At 50.0% G+C, this 25,676-nt stretch overlaps 1 protein-coding gene across 5 annotated transcripts in view; it reads left to right on the forward strand.

Annotated features, from left to right (window-relative positions):
- Rbfox3 (RNA binding fox-1 homolog 3) overlaps positions 1–25,676 on the forward strand; it is a 438,537-nt gene that overhangs the window by 236,732 nt on the left and 176,129 nt on the right. For all 5 annotated transcript variants that reach the window (XM_032912140.1, XM_032912143.1, XM_032912142.1 and 2 more), the window contains exon 3: positions 11,987–12,092. The gene's annotated coding sequence lies outside the window, so the exon portion shown is untranslated. The remainder of the gene's footprint in view (positions 1–11,986; positions 12,093–25,676) is intronic.

Below are 25,676 nucleotides of genomic sequence, written 5' to 3' on the forward strand. Positions count from 1 at the left end.
GAGCAGGGTCGAGTCCCTCAAGGGCATTATAAACTCCTTGCTGCTGGGAAGCTGGCCCAAGGGGTGAGGAGACTTGCTTGGCCCCATCAGAGAGCATCTTTCTTTCTAACTGTGTGGCAAGCACCTTCTGCATCTACTGGTTCTCCAAGAGCAGCTACTTAAGTAAGGGGAGGTGAAGTTTAGGGGTGCTCTGAGTGTCTCTCTGTGCCATGGTAGCCGCCCCACTCAGGACTTGGTACAGTCATGGGGCCCAGCATGCTCATCTTGCGAGAAGCCATCCCAGCAAGCCTAATGAGGGAGCTTTCGCCCAATCTTTACTCTGAGGTTCAAAGGGCTGAGCCAAAGGCACCAAGCAGAGCCGCTGAGTGGATGTGGCTTCCTCACTACCCCTATCCATTTGCAAAAAAATGCATCTAAATTTGATTCACCGGGTCTGGTTGGGAAAGTGTACAGACTTTGGAATATGAATGGTCTCCAGTCTGCAGTTTAAGCCGGGCCACATGCTGGCTGTGTGGCTTTGAACAAGTGACAGTTCTGCAGTCTTCTTGTCTGAGTGATGACCAGTGGCTGTGTGGATGACCTGAGGAAGCCCAGTGATGTGATATGTATAGAACTTTATATATCACACACATCTGGCTTTAAATGGAACGTTTCAGCAAAGCCTTTGCTATGCTAGGGTCAATCGGGAGGGGCTGAGAAGTTGTTTTGAGACTGTTTGAACCTTGAGGGAACGTTGTCTCTCTGGAGAATCTATACTCGATGCTACGTGAGAGCTTGGAGTTCCTACTCCAAGTTTGACGGGTCACATTTGATCTTTCCCTAAGCCGGGTGTGGTGACACACACCTTTGATACCAACCCCTAGGAAGCTGGAGCAAGACTCTTAGGCCATAACGGCAAGCCACGTCCTTAAACAAACAAATAAGTGGGCCAGAAAGGTAAAGGCATCTACCGCCAAGCCTCATGTCCTGAGTTCAATTCCTGGGACCTACCTGTTAAAAAGAGAGCATTGACTCCCGCCAGTTGTCCTCTGATCTCCACAGTTAGCCACGGCATGTGCACACCGCCCAACTAGATAAATGCCGTAAAGGCATTTGAAACAAGCAAACATTTGATCTTCCCTCAACAGTACCTCACAGGGTGTCTAGTCACTGCTTCCAGACATCCTCAGAGTTCTTCCCTGCTCTGCCCCCAGGATCCTCTACAGCTCTTTCCCAGCCACTGCGGCCCCTTGAGCCTTTCTCTCCCCTTATCTCTCCTGTCCCTTCCCACTCCCTCCCATTTTTTACTTGGCAAATTACACCCTGGTCCTCCCTGCCTGCTCAGTGGGTGCTGTCAGGCCCTGGCAGGTTCAGGAGCCAACAGCAGGGGGCAAAGACACTTGCAAAGAGGAACTAATAGGAAATGAAATAGCTTTTCTCCTCCGAAGACCCCTCCCTGCTCTGCCGGTAGACCCACCCCTCGCGGCGTGAATTGTTTCCAATCCAATCTCGTGTTTATTGAAGTTCCCTCCAGGGTAAGCTCGAGAGACGTCTCCCCCAGCCTCATAGAGTGGCCTTATTTACCAGAATCCCCTTGGCGTGCCATTTAAGCATCTCCATTAACATTTCCTGCGTCTTGCTCATTGCAAGCACGGGCCCTGGGAGACCTCCAGGGTGGCGGCACAGCGGCGGCCTGCAGAAACGCGGGGCTGATTTTAATTGGTTCGAAACTGCCGCTGTCGACCACAGAGGGGTCCTTCTCCTTGAGTAATGACCTGGAATTTGATCACGAGGGTGTTTTTTTTTTTTTGTGAGTTTGTAAGACTGCAAGTGTAGCTGCGTGAGATCAGAGCAAGAGCTGGCCACACGTCTCAGGCTGTAGCCCATGCTGAACCTAAGCATAAAAGACCCAGCAGGTTTGGGGCCGCCGACCGGAGGGGGCGCTACTGAGCCAGTTTCCGGCAGAGCTGCCTGTTGCCCTGGACTTGATTGTGTTCTTGAGTTCTGCAGGAAGGAGGGGAGCTCCAGGGCCCTCCAGGGAGCCTCCTGTGACAGACAGGTCACTCTATAGAGGACCTCAGGATGCCCATGCCCTCACCCATGTGCCCCACTCTCACAGAGTGTAGAAAGAGTCACTTCCAAAGAGTGCTGGAATTTCTCATGAACTTGAAGAAGGTTGCTTGACAAGGAGAAGCAACCAAGACCCCACCCCAGTACTCTCTAGTCCTGGGTGAAGTGGGGTGGGGGACTCCAGAGGACTGAAGCCTGGGTCTCCCACATGGAAGATGGCCGCCGGGAGGCTTGGGCTCCTGGATGCAGGAACCGTCTTGGTCTAGAGACTGTCATTTGGAACAGGTAGAGGTCTTCTTAGGTAGAGGTTAGCTGGCTCCTCCCCAACTCTCACTGTTACAGACCACCAGCTAGACCCACAAAGCTCCTTTTATTTTCTTATGTGTAGCCTGGGCTAGCCTAGAACTTGATGTGTAGACCAGGCTGGCCACAAACTCACAGAGCTCTGCCTGGCTCTGCCTCCCAAGTGCTGGGTTTAAAGGCGTGCACTGCCACCAGCCTCTACTGAGAGTCTGGGTGTACAAAAGCTCACGCTTCTGCCAGGTGTCACCTCATGTTGACAAGCAAGCCTGGTACCCTCCACCCCAAAGGTCTGTAGTCTAGACACACAGTCATCAAAAAAGGGGGGGGAGGGATTTGTTAATTAAGAAAAAACATCAGATGTATGCATCCTCTTCCACCTGCAACTCTCCCACACTGGTCAGCATGTCAGCTGTCAGCCCTGCCGCCTTTCCCTGCAGGACTGGGAAGGTGCTACAGAAGGGTTCCCTACAGAGCCCAGACTGGCCCTCACCTCTAACTCCATTCTCAGCATCCCAAATGCTGAAGTTACAGGCACGAGCTACCACGCCCAGTTTTTGTAGGGTCCTAAGGAAGAATGTGGAAGATAACCTCCCCTCTGAGCACATACTCCCCAACAACCCAGGGGAAGCTCTGAGCACCCATCTTGTGTCTGTTTACTTCCATTCCCTGAAAAAGGAGGGGAGGAAGGGAAGAAATAAAGCAAACTTTCTCAGGGCTGGAGAAATGGCTCCAGAGTTAGCGTGTTTGTTGTGCACGTATCCTCATGAGTTAGAACCATCAGAATCCATTTGAAAAATTAATAAAAGTGAAACCAAAGCCAGGCACAGTGTCGGTGACACATACCTGTAATCCTAGCACTGGGAGTGGAGACAGGGGAATCCCAGGGGATCTCTGGCCTGTTAGTCTTGAGGAATCAACAAGTCCCCAGGTTCAGTGAGAGAACCTCACTCCAACAATCGGGTAAAGACACATAGACATGTTCACATATGTGTATAATATACAGAGAGAGAGAGAGAAAGAGAGAGAGAGAGAGAGAGACAGAGACAGAGACAGAGACAGAGACAGACAGAGACAGACAGAGACAGAGAGACAGAGAGACAGAGACAGAGAAACAGAGGCAGAGAAACAGAGAGAGACAGAGACAGACAGAGACAGAGACAGAGAAACAGAGGTAGAGAAACAGAGACAGAGAGACAGGGAGACAGACAGAGACAGAGAGACGGAGAGAGATTGAGAGAGCACTTTCCTTACACAAATGATAGAGAACATGGTTATGTCCTTTTCAAGGCCAACCACACAATGCCCGCCCATAACTTCCTTTTTGTGTTAAATGTGACACTTACTGGTGTGCTTGGCCAAGCAGATGTGTCTTACGCCTGCTGTGGGCAGAAACCACCTTGGAAGCCTGCAGTAGTCATCCACCCACTGTTTCACTGACGAGCTTTTCAGTTCTTGTAATGTGTGGCTCTTTTGAAGAGTGGCTCAGTGAGACTCTAGGTGCTTGGCTCCCTGTGCACCGGGAAGTGAGTGGCAGGTCTCAGAGTGTGCCAGATCCTGTCCCTACTGCCCAGCACATGTGGACCAGCCAGTGTGCATCCCTGGCTTGCTCTGCCCTCACTGACACTTGACTGCTGTCAGCCATGCCCACATTTGTGTGGTCAGGAGCAGGGGCAGCACCTTGCTGAGTGGGGCCGTTGCCTGATTTCTGCTATTTCCTCTGTTTTGGGGAGGTCCATGGTCCTACCGGCTCCTGGGAACTCTGATACCCTATCTGCCTCACGGCTACTCCAGAAAGCAGACTGTCTAGGAAAACATTTAAAGTAATATTTAAGATGACCTCACTGATCTCAGTACATGGAAGGTGCAAACAGGAGGATCGGAAGTTCAGTCACTGCTGGCTGCATAACAAGTTCGAGGCCAGCCTGGGACACTTGAGGCTCTACCTTTAAAAAAAAAAAAAAAGGAAACCAAACATTTGGGGGATTTCCTGTTAGGCCAGGTTACCTGTGTCTCCCTTGCAACTCTCATCGACTCTGGTTAAGATGTTGCTTAAGGGTGTAACTTCTCACTGCCCTCCGTGATAGTCTGACCACCCTGAGCCCTAGCTCAGCCTGTCAGGGCCACAGATTCTAGGAACAATCCCAGGAGAGGAGTCGGTCTTCTTCATCTGTAAACCCACATCTGTGGATTCAACCAACTGCGGATGGAAATATTCAGGAAGTCTACCCTGAGTGTGTTTTATAAACAGTATAGAGCTCAGCTATGTACAAGCACTACATCTGGTCATAAGTAGCCTGGCGAGGGTCAGCCTGTTGGGGCTAGGGAGATCCTAGCGGGGAAGGTTGTGTCTATGCAGAATGAGGGCCCAGATACAGATCTCCAGTACCCGAGTTAAAAGCTGACCGTAGGGGTGCACGCTATTATACCAGGGCTAGATGAGGGAGACAAGAAGATTTGCTCTTCACTCAAATACAGAGAAGCTCCAGGTTCAGTACGAGAGAGCAATAGACAAGGACACTCGGGGCTACCTCTGGCCCTACTGCACACTCTCAGAAAAGTGAATGCACGTATTCTGCACTCGTGCACACCCCCTTACACACCGAGTGAGTAAATACATGCATAGATGAAACCTTATTTTAAGAAATTAGATGAAGTATACGGAAGAAAGTGGGCAGATGACTCGGTGAGTAGGGGGCTTGTCGGAAACCCAATAACCTGGATCTGCTTCCCGGGTCTCACGTTATGAGAGAACAGACCTGGGGAGTTGTCCTCTGACCTCCACATACGTGCTGTGACCCTACACACCCATCTCCACAACCGCACACAGTAAATGAAAGGTGACGACAGTGAGCCCAGGTGTACATGCGGGAGCGCGTGCACAGGTTTCATGTAAACGTGACACCACTCTATCTTAGGGTCTTGAGCGTCTTCGGATTCCGAGATCCCTGAAGGACCTGGAGTCAATCCAACGCCAAGAGTCCAGGGTACCTAGCTGTGCGTTGTGACTGCTCCCGCCCACGGGAGGATGGGCAGGGTCTACTGCCAAGGCGTGTGTGGTGGGCTCAGGAAGTTGAGAGCAAGCTCTGCTCTCCGGGTTTCGGAAGTGCCACTGCCACAAGCAACCTTGCTAGGAGGCTAAGACACTACCCACAACCTCACTAGGAGGCACATGGGAGGACACTGCTCCCTCCCACCCACATCCCTGAAGGAGCCAGAGCTCTGGACCAGTGATGCATCCTCCTCTTCCTGAAGGCTGTCCCCTGACCCTTTGAGAACTATAGGGGTCTCTAGCCATTCCCTTATATCCAGACAAGAGCACTGTCTGTAGCCTAGGGTGGCTCCAGGGGCCTGCCAGGAGTCTTGGGGTGAGGATCCAGGGTAGGCTGATACATAACTGAGTGAAGTTTGCTCCATGGAGCCCCGCACACTAAACTCTAATGCTCTGTGTCAGGGCCCCTGCCTGGGAAGTTTCTGTCCCTGGACACACCTGGCCTCACACTATGCTAAGCAGGCCCTTGGGGACAGCACCAGCCTTCCCTCACCCCGCTGTCCTACCCTGTAACAGCCAGTGTAGTCATGTGAGAACGGGAGTCGGCTGTAGCAAACTGACCGGTGACAGCAATGACAAGGTGACGAAGTCACCAACTGGACTCTTGAGTGCTACCAAGGCGCAGGTAGTATGTTTTGGGGTGTTTCCCTCCTCCTCTGTGCTGAGGTTGTCCCCTGGGACCGCTGTGATGGCTGTCACCAAGTCACACTGTGGAGGCTACAGAGCAGTCTTCCCCCGTTCCCCTCTGCCTGGGGAAGACTCCAGGGTGCACAGAAGGTTTATTGGGCCAATAAAATCTCAAGTACACAAGTTTAAGATACCTCTGGGGTTTGTCTCCTTCCCACAGAGGCCAGGAGCACTTCTGCTCTGTAGAAAGGGGTGGGTTAAAGACGGCCTGTCATCTCCCTGCGTCCCATCCCAGGAAGGCGCATGTCATGTGAGAGCGAGCTATGCTCTCCGTATGCATCTGGCGACAGTGTTCTGTTGGGTCCTGGCATCCTGACAGACACACACAGGGAGTCCGCCTCTTCCTTGCAGGGTCTAACCATCCTCGCCTACTCATGCACCTGCCGTGAAGAGGCCGCACAGTGTGCTTGTTCTGTTCGACACACCCTCTTGCTTTCCTTTTGAAAAATCTTCCCGCCTCCTTCGCAGCCCGGCCCTCTCTTTGGCTCTCGGCGTTCCTGGGTCTTTGGCTCTTGGGTCTTCCCAGGTACCCCTAATTGCCAAAGGCTCTGCCTCACCTTGGTACCCACAGCCCTGAGAATGGATTCTGAACACAACCGACCCCAGTACCAGGCGTGGCGTCTCTGCAAGTTGCAGTGATTAGCGTTCTCAATTGAGAAGCAGTAGGACAAGAGGGTTAGGGCCAGAGCAGGGCTGGAGACAGCATAGGGAGCCCAGTGTGTGGGGAGCGGGGAGGCATGGGCTTGGGAGTCAGGCGGCTCAGCCTGAGTCCTTACTACAGCCTGGCCAACATCACAAAGTCAGGATGGCCGGCAGGTTCCAGACTTACAACTATGAAGCCGTATTCCCGAGCACATTTGGTGGGGGTTATTTTCAGTCTCCCCTTTTCCATTGCTGAAGTGTACCCCCGACTCCTGCAGGAAGGTAGGCAAGGGCTTTTCCAGTCTCTTGACAGACACGGCCTATCCAAGAGTCCAACCTGGAAGAGGCTCCAACAGTGAATAGAAGCAATGGTAGCCACTGGCCAGATAGACCGAGGATTGATCTCATGGCTCTCAGGAGAAGGTACAGAAGGGCGGGCTGGCTCAGTGGGAGGTGTCAGCCCAGCCTCAAGTCAAACCCACCTCCCTCTTCACTCTCAGATGACTAGAGCAGGGTGTGGACCTGAGACTCATCTCCCATGAAGGAAACCGATCATAGATGCCAAAGCAGTCAAGAAAAACCTAGATTATGTTGGAACGCATGGTAGGGACCCTGCCAGGTGGACACCAAAGCTGACTGTCAAATGTTCCGTAGCCCCAAAGTCTGACCAGATGAGCCTGGCGGCGAGTGCCTATAACGAGACAACGCCCCACTGTGTTTTATGAACACGGACTGTTAACTTTCATGAGGTTGTGGAAGCCCAGGCCGCATGAGGGTGGCTCGTCACTCTGTCTAGAATGGCAGAGAACAGTCCCTCCACAGAGAGCTTGAGACACGAGCAGATGTCATGAAGAAGATGGGGAAGGGGGAGTGAAGGGGTGTTCTTAGTTCAGAACCTATCGAGGACCCCAGTCACATGCTGTGTGGACCTCAAAAGGCAGGAAAGAGTAGCCACTGGGAGACGTTCTCTCAGGAATATGGGAATGAAGGAGAAGAAGGGGGCAGGAGTACAGGACCCACCCCTAGGGGTGTAGATGGGGAAAGGTCAGCAGAAGCCGCGATTTGGTGACAACCCACTCCAGGGACGCAGCAGGGGTTCAGTGCAGACTGGCAGGCACCAGGATATGGAGGCTTACACAGATTCATGTGTGAGGAGGTTGGAAGCTGGGAGTCATAAAGGAGAGGTGTGGCTGGCTCTGAAGAACCTGGATCTAGGGGATAGGAACTTAATTGGAACCACAAAGATGCCAAGCAACTCACCCCTCTTTGTGTGTGTGTGTGTGTGTGTGTGTGTGTGTGTGTGTGTGTATGGTACATTTGTGGGGGTGTATATGCACACGCATCATCAAGTGTGTGGAGGTCAAAGGTTAACATTCAGAATCTGAGGACAACCGTGCTGTTTGTTCATGAGAATACATGTATGTATTCACCGTGTGGCGAGTGCGGCTGCACTCGGATGCTATTCTAGGCTCTGAACACTTGGGGTCACCTGGTACGTTGTTAGGGAGCTGTCCGCTTCGGGCGTCCATGCTGACGATCCCACATTCGATGTTAGCCTAACCACATGGGCCATGAGATGACAGGGCAGACAAGACAGAGGCAGACTTCAGGGTGCCAAGTCAGAGAGGCTCTCTGAGTGGACACCTCAATGAGGATGGAGACACCATCCAACATTTGGAGGAAGAGCCTCTAGAGAAGGGACAGTATGTGCAAGGGCCCTGAGGTCAGGCTGACCCGTCAGGCCAGGTGAGGCAGTGCAGGTAGGGCAAGAAGGGGTCGTGAGAGGTAGAGCAAGGAAGAGTCCACAGTTTGGGTGAGCCCGTTTTGCAAAAGCCCTTTCCACTTACCCATAAGCAGTCACTTTAAGAAGGTCAGATCTCCACTGCTCTAGTGAGATGCCAGGGTCAAGCAGATGTCACACGTTGGGTTCTCGGAATTACAGAGACTGGAAACCCAAGCTCAAGGTGTGGGCAGACCTTGCATCAAGCTGATCACAACATGCAGGAGAGGGGAGGCTGCTTAAAGGGCACTAACCCCACACAGAGCGGCCACCCTCACAGCGAATCCTCTACGAGGCCCCTCTCCGAATGCTCTCAAGTTGAGCATTGGGAATTCATCACATGGCTTTGGTGGGAATTCGCCAAGTACAGACCACAGAAGGCCTGTATCTACCCATTGTAGACACAGTCCAGCAGAGAGACAGGACCTCCGTCTCTCTGGACTTGGCCCTACACTCTAATGTTTGGCTGAGAGCCGTTGCAAGAGGTACCACATTGTAAGCTATGAAAGACAGCTCAGTATAAAGGGGTGGAGGGTCTGTGGCTAGCTGGAGGGGATTCTGACGGGTTTAGATGGAAGGGCAGGCTGGCTTGGCTCCAAGGCCTCACTGTAAGCCCGGTAGTCCCTTGGGGTGTGATGTTGGCATTGAGGTTGAGCCCAGTGCTAATGCTTGTAAAGTTTTGTGTGCTGCAGGATGAAGGAAGAGAAAGATAGCTCTGAAATGATACACACTCTGGGATGCTGAGATTCCGGGACTTTCCAGTCCAACTTCGTGTTTGATTCTCCCTTAATTACACTGAAGATGCTTGATTTAAAGGCCTGCTTTCAGAACTTTCCCAGAATGGACATCTTACTTATCCAGCCCTTCAGACTGTCATAGTCAAGATGTCAGCTAAGCGATGAACTTTCTCAGCACAGAATGACTGGCAGGCAAATCCTGCTAGCTCTACTTCGACAAAGCCAACTTTTCCTAATACCCTTTGGGCCCCAGAAGGGAATTCTTCGCCCCAATCCAGCTAGAAGCAGACAAGGAAGATCGTCGTCCCATTTCCTTATGTTGGGGTGGATGGTTCTGTTTATTTTAAGAACTGTGGATAAGTTTTCTTTTAAGGGATACAATACAAATGTAGCTTTGGGCAGGGGAAACTAGAGAATGTAAACTCAGGGATTGCTACTTTTCCTTTCCTTTTTTGTATCCTTCTTAGATATAGTAATACATAGAAATTAGAGAAATAGACAAACAGATAGATTGGCAAACTTACTCTTAAACAAAATTTTACCGCTATATTTTACATTGATAGAAATGTTTGTAATTGATACAAAGTTGAAGCTGTAATCTTTTCATTGGTATAGAATGCATTTTACACAAGTGCGAGGTTTTCAATGGTATACTTTCTTGTTGATTTATAATTGAGATTAATATTGCTACTTTAACATGGGCATTGTGCCTCCACTATGCATCTAAGATTACAAGTCTTAGTCCTGGTCCTATAACTGCTGTTATACATTATTTTTAGTTGATTAACCAGTACCAGCTAAGGGTCAGATGGCAAGGTTATGGTTCTAAGTCAGTTTAGATGGGTTTTGTAAATACTTCGATTAGAGAGGGCCAACGGTACTCTATGCTTAACAGTTCAGAAACGCCTATGTAGATAGGAAATCTTCAAGGGCATCAGAAGTCCAAAGAATAACCTGTTTATGGACATTTCTTCATCTAGATCATTTTACTAGAGACTTGTCTGCTCCTGACAGGGCCCTTAAGACTCGAAGAAGAACTTGAGCATCAATGGAGTTGCTCAAATCGTGGTAACGCAGCCACTGAGCAAATTGCTTCAATTCATCTACAGACAAGACACTGTCCAGAAAGGGACAAATTATGCAGAATAGTCGACTGATAATCTCTGCCGAGGCAGGGTGATCAGCCCTTCAAAATCTGCATTGATAAGGTCTGTCAGATGATCCTGGGCCAGAAGGCTGAAGACTGATGCTCCAGCATATTAAGGAATAAGGGGACTGTCCAGGTGATCAGCAGTCTTTATAAAATTGGCTAAGCTTGGAAGCCATGTTTTGTGCTTCCTATGTTTTCAGGTAATATTAATCATTCTTGGATTTCTGATGTGGTTGGAGACTAGTAGTCTCATAGACAACCCGAATGGTTTAGTATTGAGAAAGATGATAAATCTGTTAGAGTAGTTTTATGGTGGCATAGGATCTAGAACCAGGATATAGTCAAGTATAGTTTTTAGTATAGATGACATGGTTAATGAACAAAATTGATGGACTGGGTGATCAGCGTATTGTTGGTTTTATAAATTGCAGAATGGTAATAATGATGCTTAGTTGACGAATGTATAGTAAAAAGTTTTTTACTGGACAAAAAGGGGGAAATGTTGTGGTTTGCCTTGCCAAGATGTGGTGTGGATAACATGGTTGGTGAACAGAGTTGGTGGACTGGGTGATCAGCATATTGTTGGTTTTATAAATTGCAGAATGGTAATAATGATGCTTAGTTCACCTATGTATAGGAAAAAGTTTTTTAACTGGACAAAAAGGAGGAAGAGAGGGAGTTGGAGAGACGATGGGGAACTGAGAGGAGTTAGAGGTACCAGGGGGGAGAAGAAGCTGGAGACTTGGTAAATAAAAGGTGCAGGGATGAGTAATTTGGGAACTGGGATTAGGACAGTGTAATGTGGATCTGCCAAATCTAGACGCTGGATTGCTTTAATGCTAAATGAGTGTGTTTTTTTTTTTTTAAGAAAGAGTCTCAATTTAAGTAAGTGTGGCTGGGCTGAGTTTATGCCAAGATATCCAGCAGATATCGGGGGCACTGAGGTGTGGAACCCTAGCAGGGTAAAAACACCAGTTGTATGCTCTTTTGTGTAAGAGTCTCAGTATAAGAAAGTGTGTGGCTGGGTTGTGTTTCTGCCAAGATATCCAGAAGATATCTGGGGAAGCGAGGTGTGGAACCCTAGCAGGGAAAAACACCCTGAGGGAAAACATTCCACCCCCGGTTTTCGTTTATACATTTTTACTTTTACTTTATTTTTATTTATTTACGACAACACAGTGCGTGGGAACAAAGGTGGGTAACAGGGAGGACACTGAGGGAACAGCCTCAGGAGAGCTGTGCTGACTGGGAAGGAGAATGGGTCCCTGGTGGAGGACAGGTTCGAGAGGCCATCCACTGATGGTCCTCCTTTGTCAGTCTGTCCCGTTGTGATCCACTGGCACCCTCCCACAGTGACATCTTCTCACCATGCAGATGCCACCTTCGATTTCCAGAGCCATGGCTGACCAAGCACCCGGTTATACACCTCACAACATTTCCTCATTCACAGCGTATTCAGAAGACAGAGTTCCCACCGCACCGTGATACCTTAAATCAAGAACACGGGACTCTCTATGCATCTGATGTCTCCCAGGTATCGTCAGAGATCAGAAATGATACCGATCTCTTGTTTTTCTTTCCAATCGCAGCGTGACATCAGAAGGACCAGGGGGAATTCTGCTGCCCTCCCCAGAGCTGGCCCACAGGCGTACCTTGGCGGGAACCTATCCAAGGAGTGGCCCGATCTGCAAACAGGTATGTGCCGCTTTCTGCTCTCCACGGCTGGTTCTCAGTGGCCAAGGGTGGCCCGTGTGGGCAGGGATGGGAAGCAAACATTATGAGAATAGGGGTCAACACAGGGGAGACACACTCTGCCCAAAGCAGCGTCCATACTGTCCCCCACCACATGGATCCAAACCACCCCCCTCCGTGCCGTTCACCTGCCCTTACCCCTCCCCTCACCAAAATGCAAATCAGCATGTGCATAATAGATAATTAATAGACTGATCAGCCAGCAAGGGAGGTAAGTAGATAAATAATTTTAATTATCCTTGGGTTGCTCATAAATTCCCTCACTGCCTTTTTATTAAACTCTGTTTACAAGACTCATTTATATTCTATGTCACTGTGCCAAACCCTCCCCCTCCTCCTCCTCCTCCCCAGCTCCCTCCAGGTCTGACCTAGGGTAGAATCTCACTATGGCGCCACAGCTCTGCTTCTAGCAGGGCCCGGGGCCTCAAGCACAGGTAGTAGAGAGCTTTGCCCGGGTGTCCAGGCTGGACAGCCGGAGAGAGGATGGACGCAGCCCAGCCCGGGAGCTCCCGACCTTCCTCCCCAGTGTGGCTTGGGCCAGCTGGGATCCCTGCTTACACTTGGCACCTGTGCTGCGGCTATGAACTCATTCTTTTCCCCAGGGATGCCCTTGGCCTATGAATAGCCCTGGCTGAGGTTTCCTCGATGCTCTGAATGCCAGGAGAGAAAGCAGGTTAATACTATAAAGGAAAACTCCTGTAGAGGGCCAGGGACAGACTCTCCCAGGCTGTCAAAGAGGTGGTGTCTGGTGGTGTCCCCAGGAAGTGGAGGATGCCTGAGAAGCCAAGCCATCCCTCCTCCTCCACCCTGATACCCCAGCCCTGGTTAGTGGCTCTTGGGACCCGTGGTGGCAAACGTGTGGCAGGTTTCTATGCCTCTGAGAGAAAGAGGTGCTGAAGGGAGGCCAGCTCAGGTGGGATGGTGTTGTGAGGAGGGGAATCTTTCCTTGGGAACTTTCCCCATGTCCTCTCTCCATCCAGCTTGTACATCAGTGTTGGCGTCTCCTCGTCAGCATGTAGGAAGTTGCATGGGGAGGCCCCAGCAAGGTCTTGCTCTGGTCTATCCACTCCTATGGTCCGGGTAATTTGGATTGAGTTGACGGTCTGGGGATGATACTGAGGAGAGAACAGGGGGCCAAGAGCGGAGGGAAATCCTCTCTGAACTCAGTCATGCCCAAGGCCGCTGTGTTTGCAACAGTTCTCGTGACCAGCTGAGCTCCAAGAGCTGGGAATGCGTTCCTGTCCGAGGTGCTGTGTGTAGAGCACCGGCTGCCCCAGTGAGGCGTCAGGCCAAGGTGCTGTGTATAGAGTGCAGGTGTCATTTCTTCATGCCCATGCTCCAGTCAAGGGAATGTCTTGTATCTGTGTCTCTCAAGTGGATGCTCATATTGTTGTGGGCATAGATGCGCTCCCTGTGGTCAGCAAGGTCATGGTCACCCAGCTCGGGACTGACAGAGCAGAGCTCACACCTGGGTTACCTGATCCCAGAGTCCCTCTCCCGAAGGCACCATGTCAGAGAGTGCCAGGCAGAGCGTGAAGCTGTGTCACTCGGAACCTTCCTAGATTTTGCTCTTGGAAATGAAGTCAGGCTGCAGATAAGGTCGCTTTGAAGAAATGGGACCCTGGCTGAGTCTTTGGGGTGTCACTCTTGAGGGTAAGATCCGGTTTTCTTCCAGTTGCTGGCTTATACAGCCACTACGTGAGGCACTGGATGATTAGCTGGCCCACGCACGCTGGGCTGATTGGTCTTGCCTCCTTGGAGGGAGGCTGTTTGCCTCAGGCAGAGAGAATGCAAGCTGAGCAAACGCAAGGGCCTTTTAAGATCAACTCAGTAGAATTAAAGTCTGAAAAATGGCTCATTGGAGGTTCCCTGCCCTTTGAAGAGTTTGTTTAGCTGGGACCTTTGTTGTCTGCCCAGGGCCTTGCCTGGTCCACACAGACTGAGTGGGAGGGAAGCAGGGCCAGGGAGCCGAGGAAAAGGTCACAGGAGGCATTTTGAATGCCTCTTCCTGTGTTAAGAACCGTGCCCACCTTAGCTGGAGGTCTATCTGGACCATACTCTTAGGAGGAGCGACCCCAGCTATTCCTTAGAGAGCAGCTACAGAGCTCGGCTTTCTGAACCCCAAACCAGGTCCCTAAGGCATCACCGAGGAACCGACTTTTCTCATTCCGTCCGATAGTCTTCATGAATCCTACCCGTCTCTGTTCTGGGGAGTCCGTGGGCAACAAGAGAATAAAAAGAACAAGAAATCAAAGACAGGCTCAGACTGGTCCCTGACTTCTACTCATGGTGGCTGGAATAGCAGGGCTCGGGCTGGTCTAGCTTCGCCCACCCCCGCACACACTGACAAGAGCCCTGGACCAGTCCCTGCCTCACATGTCTGAACCATCAGAACTGACAGTGGAAGGATTGACAGCTGACTGATGAGAAGCATCTGGAGTGATGCTTCCTGTCTGAGCAGAGCCACAGCCTTCCCCAGACAGTGTCTGAGAGCAGAACTGTGCTGGGCTGTCCCCTGTCCCCTGAGACCAAGGGCTCTGGAAAATACAATGGGGTGACTCTATGCCCCAGCCACAGGCATGGTAAGAAGTTTAACTCTCGTGTAGATGTGGGTAGGAATGCTGGCAGGATCTTGTTCCAGAGCATGGTTTCCACTGTAGGCAACTCCTGAGTGTCACCGAGTGTCATCAGCACCCCAGGAACTATAGAGTGTAACCAAGAGTTGGCCTTCAATGCATATCCCTTGTTCTCTCCTTACGATGACCTTAAATCAGCCATTCTTGAGTCAGAAATCTGGAGACCTCTGACACAGTTACTATCTTTTTTTTTCTAATTATTTTTTTCTTTATGCCTCCTTTACTAAGCCTCTGCCTCCAGGGTGCTAGGTTTAAAGATGCTGTGACCATGCCTAACCTTTTTAAGACTTATTTTTAATGTGTGTGTGTGTGTGTGTGTGTGTGTGTGTGTGTGTGAATGTGTGTAGTTAAGTGCCTGCACATGAGTGCATATGCCTACAGAGGCCAGAAGTGTCAGATTCCCTAGAGCTGGAGTCGCGGGTGGTCACGAGCCCATATGAGTGATGGGAACCAAGGTTGGGTCTTGTGCGAGAGCAGTGCGTGCTCTGGACTGCCAGGCCATGTCTTCAGCCCTGACGACTGTCATCTCTCCAAATGAAAGTTAACCCTTCACATGCTTTCACTACAACGCAAGAAAAGAAATAATTGGGCTTCTCAGAAAATGTAGGCAAGTGAAGCAGACTGTCACCCCACTGTCCTAGCCAGGTGCTTTGTCCCCTTCCGAGCTTTCGAGACACATTGTGACAGCATATTCCCTGCTTCTGTCTTGTCTTTGCTTTACTGCTCCTTGGTGGTCCCTTCTGTTACTTTGTTGCCCAGAAGTGTCATCTTGTTGCCAGCCCTTCCAAGCCTGTTTTGAAGTAAAGAGGCAGGTGTTAGACTGGCCGAGTCCAAATTCTATGCCATATTTTGTTTTGTTTTGTTTTTCCAGACAGGGTTTCTCTGAGTAGCCCAGGCTGTCCTGGAACTTGCTCTTTAGATCAAGATGGCCTCCAATTCAGAGATCTGCCTGCCTTTGCCTTCCAAGTGTTGAGATTAAAGGCGTGTGTCACCACTGCCAAGCTTTGTGCCCCAGTTTAGAAAGCTAGATGATGATTTTGTTCCAAATAGGAATTAGGAGATGACTGTTCACATCAGAAGCAGTCTGAGGAGATATATATATATATTTCAAATTCTTTGGACTCCTGGGTATTAAAGCTTACAAGTCGTATGAAGTCCACTCTCATGCACACTGCAGAGTGGTTTTACCCATCTCCAGCACCCCCTCTTTCCTCCATGGGTGGTCTTTTCCCAGTGCACAAGATGCTTGTGTGGGGTGTGTTCATGCACACTAACATGCACACATGCTTCATGCATGCACACATGTGCAAACAGGGGTTCACACATAGGTACACATGCACTCACTGACCTACATGTGTGCCCACATACTTACACTCTCAGATACACATGTGCATACACATAGGCCTATACACACAGCTACATACAACCACATACATGCATACCTGGCCAAACATATATGCACACTGGTACCCAAACCCAATGTTTAGCAACATGTCCCCATAGTCAGCTGAAGGGGATGTTAATTGAATTCTTTCTTAATCACATCTGTGCATGGGGAAGTCTGTTCCTGGTGACTATTCCCAGGGAGTGAGCAGTCATTTCCTTCTCAGAGATAAAGGGAAGTAGATGTTGATGAGGTTGCTGGGCAGGTCGTGGCCCCAGCCCATGTGACTTATTATCTAATGAGAAAGACAGGAAACCCTAGAAGAGACCATTGACTGAAACACCCATCCCAAGTGGGCATCTGCGTCTGTGAGCTTTACCCTTGGTGTTGCGTTACTATGTTGCCATCCAGAGAGTAGCATCATCAGCTCTCGGTAACAGCTTCTACCCCCAAGTCCAGCTGAAAGCCCCCAGGGTAGAAACCAGGAAAATCAGAAACTCCTGTCTCTGGAGGATGCTCTCCATGTGAAGTCTCAGTGCACATTTGTGGAACCACATTCTCTGCAGACGGCGGCAGCCAGGTTTCTGCTGTGTTTACATTCAGTTATGGGTATATGTGTTTTACGCATAATTTGCTGAATTGAAATTCCTACAGCATAGGCGTGAACCTCCCATTCAGTGAAGGTCAGTACAGCTGACACATTTACACCAGCAGAGCCTCCGGTTCAGGTGTAATGCAAATTGATCTTTAGTGCAACCTTGTTTTAAATGCAGCCCCCACTTGTTTTAAACTGGCCCTTTCCCCTTGTCACTGTGTGTACTTTGCAAGCCAAAGTGACCTCCTTGGCACAGGAAGCCCAGAATTTGGTAGGAGGCCTTTCTTCCTTCTTTCACACACCAGCACCTGAGGGATGCTGGGATCACCAAGGCAAACTCCTGACTTGATGCTGACCCAACAGCTTATTTAGTCGCCTGGCCTTGGCTTCATATGCGTAACACCAAACGTTAGCACCTTTCTGGAAGGCTGTCGTCAGTTACCTAGTCCAGGGCAACCTAGTGGGTACACAGGCTTCTTAATTATTATTTTTTAAAAAAGATTTATTTTTTTATGTGTATGAGAACACTGTACTTGTCTTCAGCCACACCAGAAGAGGGCATTGGATCCCGTTACAGATGGTTGTGAGCCACCATGTGGTTGCTGGGATTTGAACTCAGGACCTCTGGAAGAGCAGTCAGTGCTCTTAACCGCTGAGCCATCTCTTGAGCCCCTTAATTATTATTTTTACCTGTGGCCAACTCCACACAGCAATCCAAGCACTTGACTGTCTCAGCATCAACAAACTCATGCTGTCACGTGGCCACCTCCAGGGTTTACCTCCAGAACCCTTGTGTTCCACAGAAGTGAAACTTTCCCCATTAAATACCAACCCCTGTCTTACCCTCATCCCAGCCTTGGCAATCACCTATGTTCTGCCTTCAAGAGCCCAGCTCTCTAGAATCTTCTGGAAGCAGAATCAGATGGCGTGAACAGCTTATGTCAGATTTCTCCCTTTTGATGGTAGATAACATTCCACCATAATAGTGGTGTCCAGCCTGAAGCCCAGCAGCCAATCAGTGCAGCCCAGTACAGCATCATAAACTTACTTAAAACGTTGAGATCTTTTAACATGTGTGTATAGTAGCATGGACATGTGAGTGCAAGTGCACATATGTATTGTGTGTATTATGTGTATTGTGTTATTGTGTATATTATGTGTATTGGGTGTATTGTGTATATTATGTATATCATGTACATTGTGTGTATTATGTGTATTGTGTATCTTGTGCATATTGTGTATATCATGTATATTGTGTGTATTGTGTTTATTGTGTGTATTACGTATATTGCGTGTATTATGTGTACTGTGTGTATTATGTCTATCGTGTATATTATGTGTATTGTGTGTATTATGTGTATTATGTGTATTATATGTATTGTGTGTACTATGTGTATTGTGTATTATGTATGTGTACTGTGTATTGTGTGTATTGTGTGTATTATGTGTATTGTGTGTATTATGTGTATTGTGTGTATTATGTGTATTATATGTATTGTGTGTACTATGTGTATTGTGTGTATTATGTGTATTGTGCATATCGTGTGTATTAGGTGTAGCATGTGTATTGTGTGTATTATGTGTATTGTGCATATTGTGTGTATTAGGTGTAGCATGTGTATTGTGTATATTATGTATATCATGTATATTGTGTGTATTGTGTTTATTGTGTGTACTATATGTATTGCATGTATTATGTGTACTATGTATATTGTATGTATTATGTGTATTGTGTATATTGTGTGTATTAGGTGTATCATGTGTATTATGTATATCATGTATATTGTGTGTATTGTGTTTATTGTGCATACTATGTGTATTGTATGTATTATGTGTACTATGTGTGTGGAGGTCTGACACTTAGTCATCCCTCACTCTTTTAGGCAGAGTCTCTCTTTGAACCCAGAGCTTACCAACAAGGCTAATTTAACTAGCCAGCTAGCTCCAGAGGTCTGTCCCTAATTCTGTCCTCCAAGCAATTAAGTGACACCTAGACCGCCACATCCACCCAGCGCTTAGGTGGGTTCTGAGGATCTGAACTCCAATCCTCCCACTTGTGCTTTGTGAAAGCCACATCCTCAGCTAGAGACTCTTCCGTATGAAGTTTATAACTGACATCACACCGCAGTGCCACACAAAACAAACACATGTACGCTGTCAGAATCTGTCGGCCACAGGTTGGACACTCCTGATTCACCCCTTCTCCTGCTGATAAATGTGAACGACCCCTCCCCCAACTGCGAATAGAAAGCCTGTCAGGCATAAATCTTGTTTTATTCATCCATCCGGACTTGCTGAAAACAGCTGATCTGAAAACTTGTTCTCTGGGGAGGCATATTGCTGCCCCCCACACACACCTTGCATCAAGCCTGTCCCCGTCAACTGGTCTGTGGGAGCCTTGTGATGAGCAGGGACAGGGCCTTACGGTGGGTCTAAGCATCCTCCTGTTCAGGTACATCCTGGTGTCTGTCAGTCTTGATATTTTTTTCTGAGAGCCCAGTAGTGGTGGCCTGGTGACCAGAAGGACACTTAGAGAGCTGACCATAGCACAGTAATCACTGTGGTCATTGAGGGAGACGCCATCTCTTCATCAGCGTAGGCAGAGCCCAGTTGCTGTCCGCTCCTTCCAGGGTCGATTCTACGAACTAGCTTCTCTCCCTGTCTTCAGATTATCACAGGAGCAGAGACTCCCTTTCCTCCAGGATGTCTGCGTTCATCTCATTGCTATGAAGAAAGGAAAGCCACATTTGTTAGAAACCAGGCCTGCGGATCAGCAGAGTGACTTATGTCCTCTCCTTGGAACGAGGTTTCCTTTCTCATTCTTCCCAGCTCTGCTGGGTCGCTCGGTGCTCCCCCCTCCCCCTCCCCGAGCCGATCGGGGACTGCATCCATATCTTACACTGCCTTAACAGAGTTCTCCACCTGGGTGGCTCAAGAGCCAGACATTTATTTTCCTCCATTTTGCAGGCTAGAAGCCCAAGATCGAGGTGTCAGCAGGGTTGCCCCCCCCCGAGGCTGGATAAATAAAAATCTGTGTGCTGTCTTGAAGTGGCTGCTGAGAGTGAGCGGAAGTCTCTCTCCTTGGTCATCGGCTCGTGTGCTTGCGCGGCTGGTGTCAGTGTGTGTCCAGGCTATGATAGCTCCTCACAGTCACTGGGTCAAGCCTACTCCATCTGACCTCATTTTGACTCACTTCACCTATTTAAAGACCCTTTTCTCCAAGTATAGTCCTCGCCTGAAGTGCCGATGTTAGGACCGGCCCACAGCTATGGCGGTTCTGTCAGAGCCTGTGCACACAGAGCTGGGCCTCCTTAGAGGTCTACCTTGTAGAATGGTCCCCTGAAGCACTCACTGCTTTTTGTGTCCGGGTTCCTCTCTCACATCAGCCTCTGTCCCTCCCTGAGTCCTGCAGCCTCTGCCACCCTAGAGCTAGATGCACAGTACCTGTTTCCAAAGAAAGGTCCCAGGTTGTAGGTGTCTGCCTCTCCCTCACCTGGAGCCCCCCAAGCCAGTCAGGTCATGTCCCATAGATATGGCCACCAATGTGGGGGCAATATGCTTACTTCTGTCTGCCTCTGCCATCGACTCCAAATCACGGCGGTGTTAAGTTTGGCGAATGTGCATACCACAGGCTTCCAGCTGCTCCCACTTTGAGGAAAACCACTCACCCTCCCAGCCTTTCCTCCACCCCAGGGTGCTTGATCATGGGCAGTGGGATGGAGAGATGGCCTGGCTTTCCCCGAATGCTGAGCACACAAAGTGACAGATTTGCGAGCAGCCAAGAACAGAGGACTCAGCAGTGAGCCAGCTAGCACCTTGGGCTGTGAGTTGGTGACTTCTGATAGCTTAGACTGGAGATGGTTTCTTCAACAGGATGATAGTGTGGGTCTCTTCTCATTCTGGGAAGGGTTGACATGGCAACCGAGTGGCAGCTGAGCTTTCTCAGAACCTTACCAAGGGAAAGCTGGCACTGACCACTGAGCTTTCTATGTCCTACCCGCAAACCCTTGTCAGCATGAAGTATCCCCAGATATTCAAGCCTCAAGTCATCGCCCCAGGAAACCAGCCCCACACATTCCACCTCTTGCTCCTCTGCCTAGGGACACAATAACAATGCAGCAGTCCTGACTTCTCTCCCTTGAAAGAGCAGTTAGGAGAGGCAACTCAAGCCCTCCTTTGTTTACAGTTGGTCCCCAGTATGCTGTCCCCTTTATGCAGAGCTGGCTCCTTCCTCCAGGTGTTCTACCAAGGCAGCGGCTGAGGACCCCAGGGACTTTTGTTTCCAATGTCATTCTCATTGTTCCTGGAATTGCACAGGGTTAACTTCTGTTCACTTTCCACTGTGTGTGTGTGTGTGTGTGTGTGTGTGAGAGAGAGAGAGAGAGAGAGAGACAGAGACAGAGACAGAGACAGAGACAGAGAAACAGAGAGACACAGAGACACAGAGACACAGAGAGACGGAGAGAGACAGAGACAGACAGAGACAGAGACAGAGAGAGAGGTGACAGAGAGGGAGGTGAGAAAGAGAGAGCACACAAGAGGGAGAGAGAGAGCATGAGAGTGAGAGAGAAAGAGAAAGAGAGAGAGAGAGAGAGAGAGAGAGAGAGAGAGAGAGAGAGAGAGAGAGCACTGGGTGTCAGACCACTGAACCCTAACTAGCTATGTCACTACCCTGTGATGACCTCTTCCCATACCCCAAAGCCTCAAAAGCAAGCACAGCCTAGTAGGATGTCCTCTCCTTCTCCAGGCACAGCCTTCACTACAGAGGCTGGAGTCACCCAGTACGCTCCTGTCTGCTCCTACAGTGCCGTGACTTCTCGGCAACCCCCAGTGTTCTATAGGCCGTTTGCTTAACTATAAATTAAAAGAAACTCAGCCCTGGCTTCACACCCCCTCTGTGGATAATTTCCATCTTGCCCCGCAGCTGCCCTGCTCTGTGACTTCTCCCAGCTTGGCTTCAGGGCCCTGGGATCGCTGGGGTGATGAGGAAGGGTCCCAGGGATGCTATGTAGATGGCTCTGGGGGCTCACCTCACCAAGGAAAGACCCCCCCAACACACAGAGATCATCCCCCTTTGGAACTTCCTGTGACTCCCATCTCTCTACTGCTAGCTGCCTGGGGAAGAGGGGACTCTGCTCTGGGGAGGGAGACAGTCACTCCGGAACCCTAAGGAGACAAACAGAGCAAGACACTGGCCAAGAAAAGGAGAAAAACAAAAACAGCTGCTGGGAAGGAAAGAGGGGGAGGGCAAAAAGAAAGAGGGAAAGAGAGGGAGAGGTGGAGGGAGCAGAGGAGGAGGGAGAGAGGGAGGAGGGAGAGAGGGAGGAGGGAGAGATGGAAAGGGGAGGTGCGCATGCCCTGTTAGGGGCTGGAATCTTCCATTGGGATTTTTCCGGGGACCATAGCCCTGTCCTTATGGAAAAGGGGTGCAGGCAGACAGAAGACCCCTGCTCTGAAGTCAGCGGACCCCTTGCGCTTTCCTGTACACTCATGCGAGTGTCTTCCCAAAGTGCTGCGCTGGGGCGCACGGTGTGATTATTACATAATGATACTGTCCCTAAACCAAAGGAGAACACTAAAATCAGAATCTGTGTGTGTGGGGGGGGGTTAGTTAAATTTTAATATTTTTCTGATGGCAGGTTATTTTTCTAGAATGTTCTTTTGTATTTTCTTTTTTGAGTCTGAGTCTGTGGGCCTGACAACACCATAAACTCTGAACCGGTGAGGTGTGCGGTGTCAGCAGCCTGTGAAATGAACCGATCTTAAACGAAACAAAAACCTCTAATCCGCCTTGATTCTGCCTCTGCCCTCTGCCCTCCTCCAGCCCCTGCTCAGAGCACCACCCCACCCCATGCCCCCAAACTGTGATTGAAAGTAGAAAAATGTCGTCAAGGGTCCTGCACTGTTAAAGACTGCATGGCGATCTATTAAGTAGATCTCATTAATTATGTACTGTTTACAAGCAGACTCTCTTTTATACTGTACCAACACTCACTGCCACCTCTCAGCACTGCCATGTAGCAGGTCACCTGTCATGCATGAACACTAGGGTTGTCCCCAAATCCAGCAGGCTACAGGGAGGTAACATATGTTCCTAATGTTGTGTTCAGACAGAAACTTGCCACCACATCTCTGTATGATGGACGGCATGCTGCCGGGGGCGGGGGTAAGGGGGGTGGGGTCTGTGTGAGACAGACGACGGTGTACTGCAGGAAGGTCTTTATAGATGGATGGTGTGCTCCAGGGGTGGGGGTAATCTCTGTAGGATGGGCAGGATGTTGCAGGGGTGGGGGTGATTTCGTGTAGGATGGACATTATGCTGCAAGCAGGGGATTAATTTCTGTAATATGAACAGTGTGTTGCAGAGTGGGGGGGATCTCTGTAGAATGAAGAGTGTCCTGCATGAGGCTCAACAAGGTAGGAACTGTATGTGATATGCAAGACAGCTGAACACTCGGGACAGGGGGGACTAAATGAAATACGGGCAACACATTCTGTGTGAGTCAGGACCCGGCAGTGTGCAGTTTGCTGCCTGGAACTGCCTCTCCCCAGCTGCCCACCCAACAGGACCCCCCCTCTCCTGAGCTGGACCCACGGAATAGGAACTCGCTCTCACCCAAAATGCACTGGGCAGAGTCCAGGGCCCTGTGTCTCCCCTCCCTCTCCAGCCCCCCGGTGTCCCCCTCCCTCTCCTCTCCAGACGAAACATTCCCATTTCCATCCTGCCATCCACACCAAACAAATCTTGATTTAAGAAATCAGACCTGACAGCTATATCTGGTCCTTAACATGCTCCAATTGCCAGGATCTGCAAAATCTGCTGTGGGCAGGCAGGATGGACTCCAGACGCATTTCCAGGGTGGTAGATTTAGCGAGGACATGCGTGTCAGGACTCAGCTTCATACTGCACGGTTCATGGTCTCTGGCTGCTACCACCAGATAAAGCCACCTCTGGGAAGGTCCCCCAAATCTAAGCACATCCTGTGGTGGGCAGACTTGAGGAAGTTACTGAGAGGGTAGCAAAAAGGGAGAAGAAATCAGGTTTGGGATCTAGTAAAGATGTATCTGCAGTACTGTGAGCCTTCCTGGTCAGTCATTAGCTGTTTTTCTGGGTGTTTGCCCCCTTGAGGCAGAAGTGAGCGAGGCTGCCACATACCTCAGGTTGCGTGGTGCTGTCCGGGGTCCTGAACCCTTGCTCATCCGATGCTTCTTCCAGAGCCAGGTATCTCCTGGAGCTGCCATTACCACTCAGAGCCTTAACTGGGTGATAATGATATGCAGTTTAATCTGACAAACTGGCCGCGGACTCACGTTCTTCTGATGGCTTTACCCAGGGTGGGTAAACTGAGGAAAGGGGCATCACTTACTGGAAAGGACTAGAAAGCAGGTTAGATCAACCTAGCTCTTCTGACTCCAGAGGGCATCCATGTGCCTGCAGTATACGAGTGCTCCTGATGTGGTGTGGAGGTCAGGCAAATGACTGCATAAGACTGCATGAGACTGGCTTCTTGCCTCTAAGGTGCCTGTGGGTCCCGTGATGGTCAACGACTCTCTCAAGCCCCATCTTTTCCCTCTGCAGCCACACACAGCTGGGCTGAGTAGCGCCCCTTCCTACCCCCTGGCCTCTGGTTCTTTAATGACCTGCAACATCCTGTCACTATGAGGTAGCAGTTCCTTCATCCGTCACATTCCCCAAGCAATACATTAGCTAAAAAGAAGAGTGACTTGGTCTGAGCCCCAGAAAAGGAACTTGACACCCCCCCCCACTGAACTTGAAACCCCTCCCATTCTGAGCCCTCAGTTGCTTCCCGTGCTCAGTTCAGATAATGAAGCTTGTCTGGCCGACTTGACCAGAAGGAGGTAACTTAGAGTGGCTTTGAAAAATTGTGAAATAGGATACAAGAACAGGGCACCGACAGTGTGACATTCTAAATGGCGAGGTGCCTCTCTGGACCCCAAACTCTAGCATTCCTGCCACAGGAGAGTATTTTAATGGGGACAGAGGATGTATGAAGAGCTGGGGCACAGATTCCGGGGAGAGCTGCATTTAATACCAACTCCCTAAAGAAAGGCCACACTCCCAAATGAAGTCTGCACAAGCCTTACTTTCCCCCTCCAACATGAAGGAAGCGGGTGATTTTCCCCCAAATGTAGTTTTGCGTTGGTGGAATCGGAATACGGCAGGCAGGGGTCTCTGGGGGCAGCACTGAACAGAGAGGAGAGCAGGCAGAAGGATCTCTCTAGGAGGCTGCGTCCTGCTGTTCTCCCATTATAAGGAGGGAGCAGCCAGGCTTCTCTGCAGCATTGGGCACTTCCGGGGGCAGTGCGGGGTGGGGAGGCACGGGCGTGGCGGCTGAGTGTGTGAGTGTGCGTGGCACATTACAAACCAACGCCATTGCTCCTGCTTTCGGGCAGTATGCGTAGAGCACGTTCTATATGCTGGGGCCGTGCTGCAGATGGGCAGACCAGTCTCCGCTCCCATCTCCTCACCACTGGGGCTCGGCGAGCCCTGTATTAATTACCCTTGCTATATATAGTTATTGGAAGACTCGCAAGAGTTTAGAGCAGCCCTCACGTATTGAACACCAGTGAGAACCTGGGCAAGAGAAAGCAGGGGAGAGGAAGACGGAGTCCCTTGGGCTAGCCCGGCACTCGGCTGCAGAATTCCATTAGGTAGTACAGGCCGGGCACATCTGCAATCTAGGCACTGTGAAATTCAAGGCTCAACTCTGCGTTGGGATTGACTAAGTCACATGGCGGCCCAGTTTCTTATATCCAGCCAGCAGGGTTCGCTTTCTTTCTCCTGAACATAGAGGAGCCCGTGACACCCCGGAGAAAGTGGCAGGGCCTGTGTTCTCTCTGTGATCTGCAAACGCAAGGACTCTAATGCACTGCTTCCAGTCCCTAAGAAC

The sequence above is a fragment of the Rattus rattus genome, chromosome 9, assembly GCF_011064425.1.
Source record: "Rattus rattus isolate New Zealand chromosome 9, Rrattus_CSIRO_v1, whole genome shotgun sequence".
NCBI classification, from domain to species: Eukaryota; Metazoa; Chordata; class Mammalia; order Rodentia; family Muridae; genus Rattus; species Rattus rattus.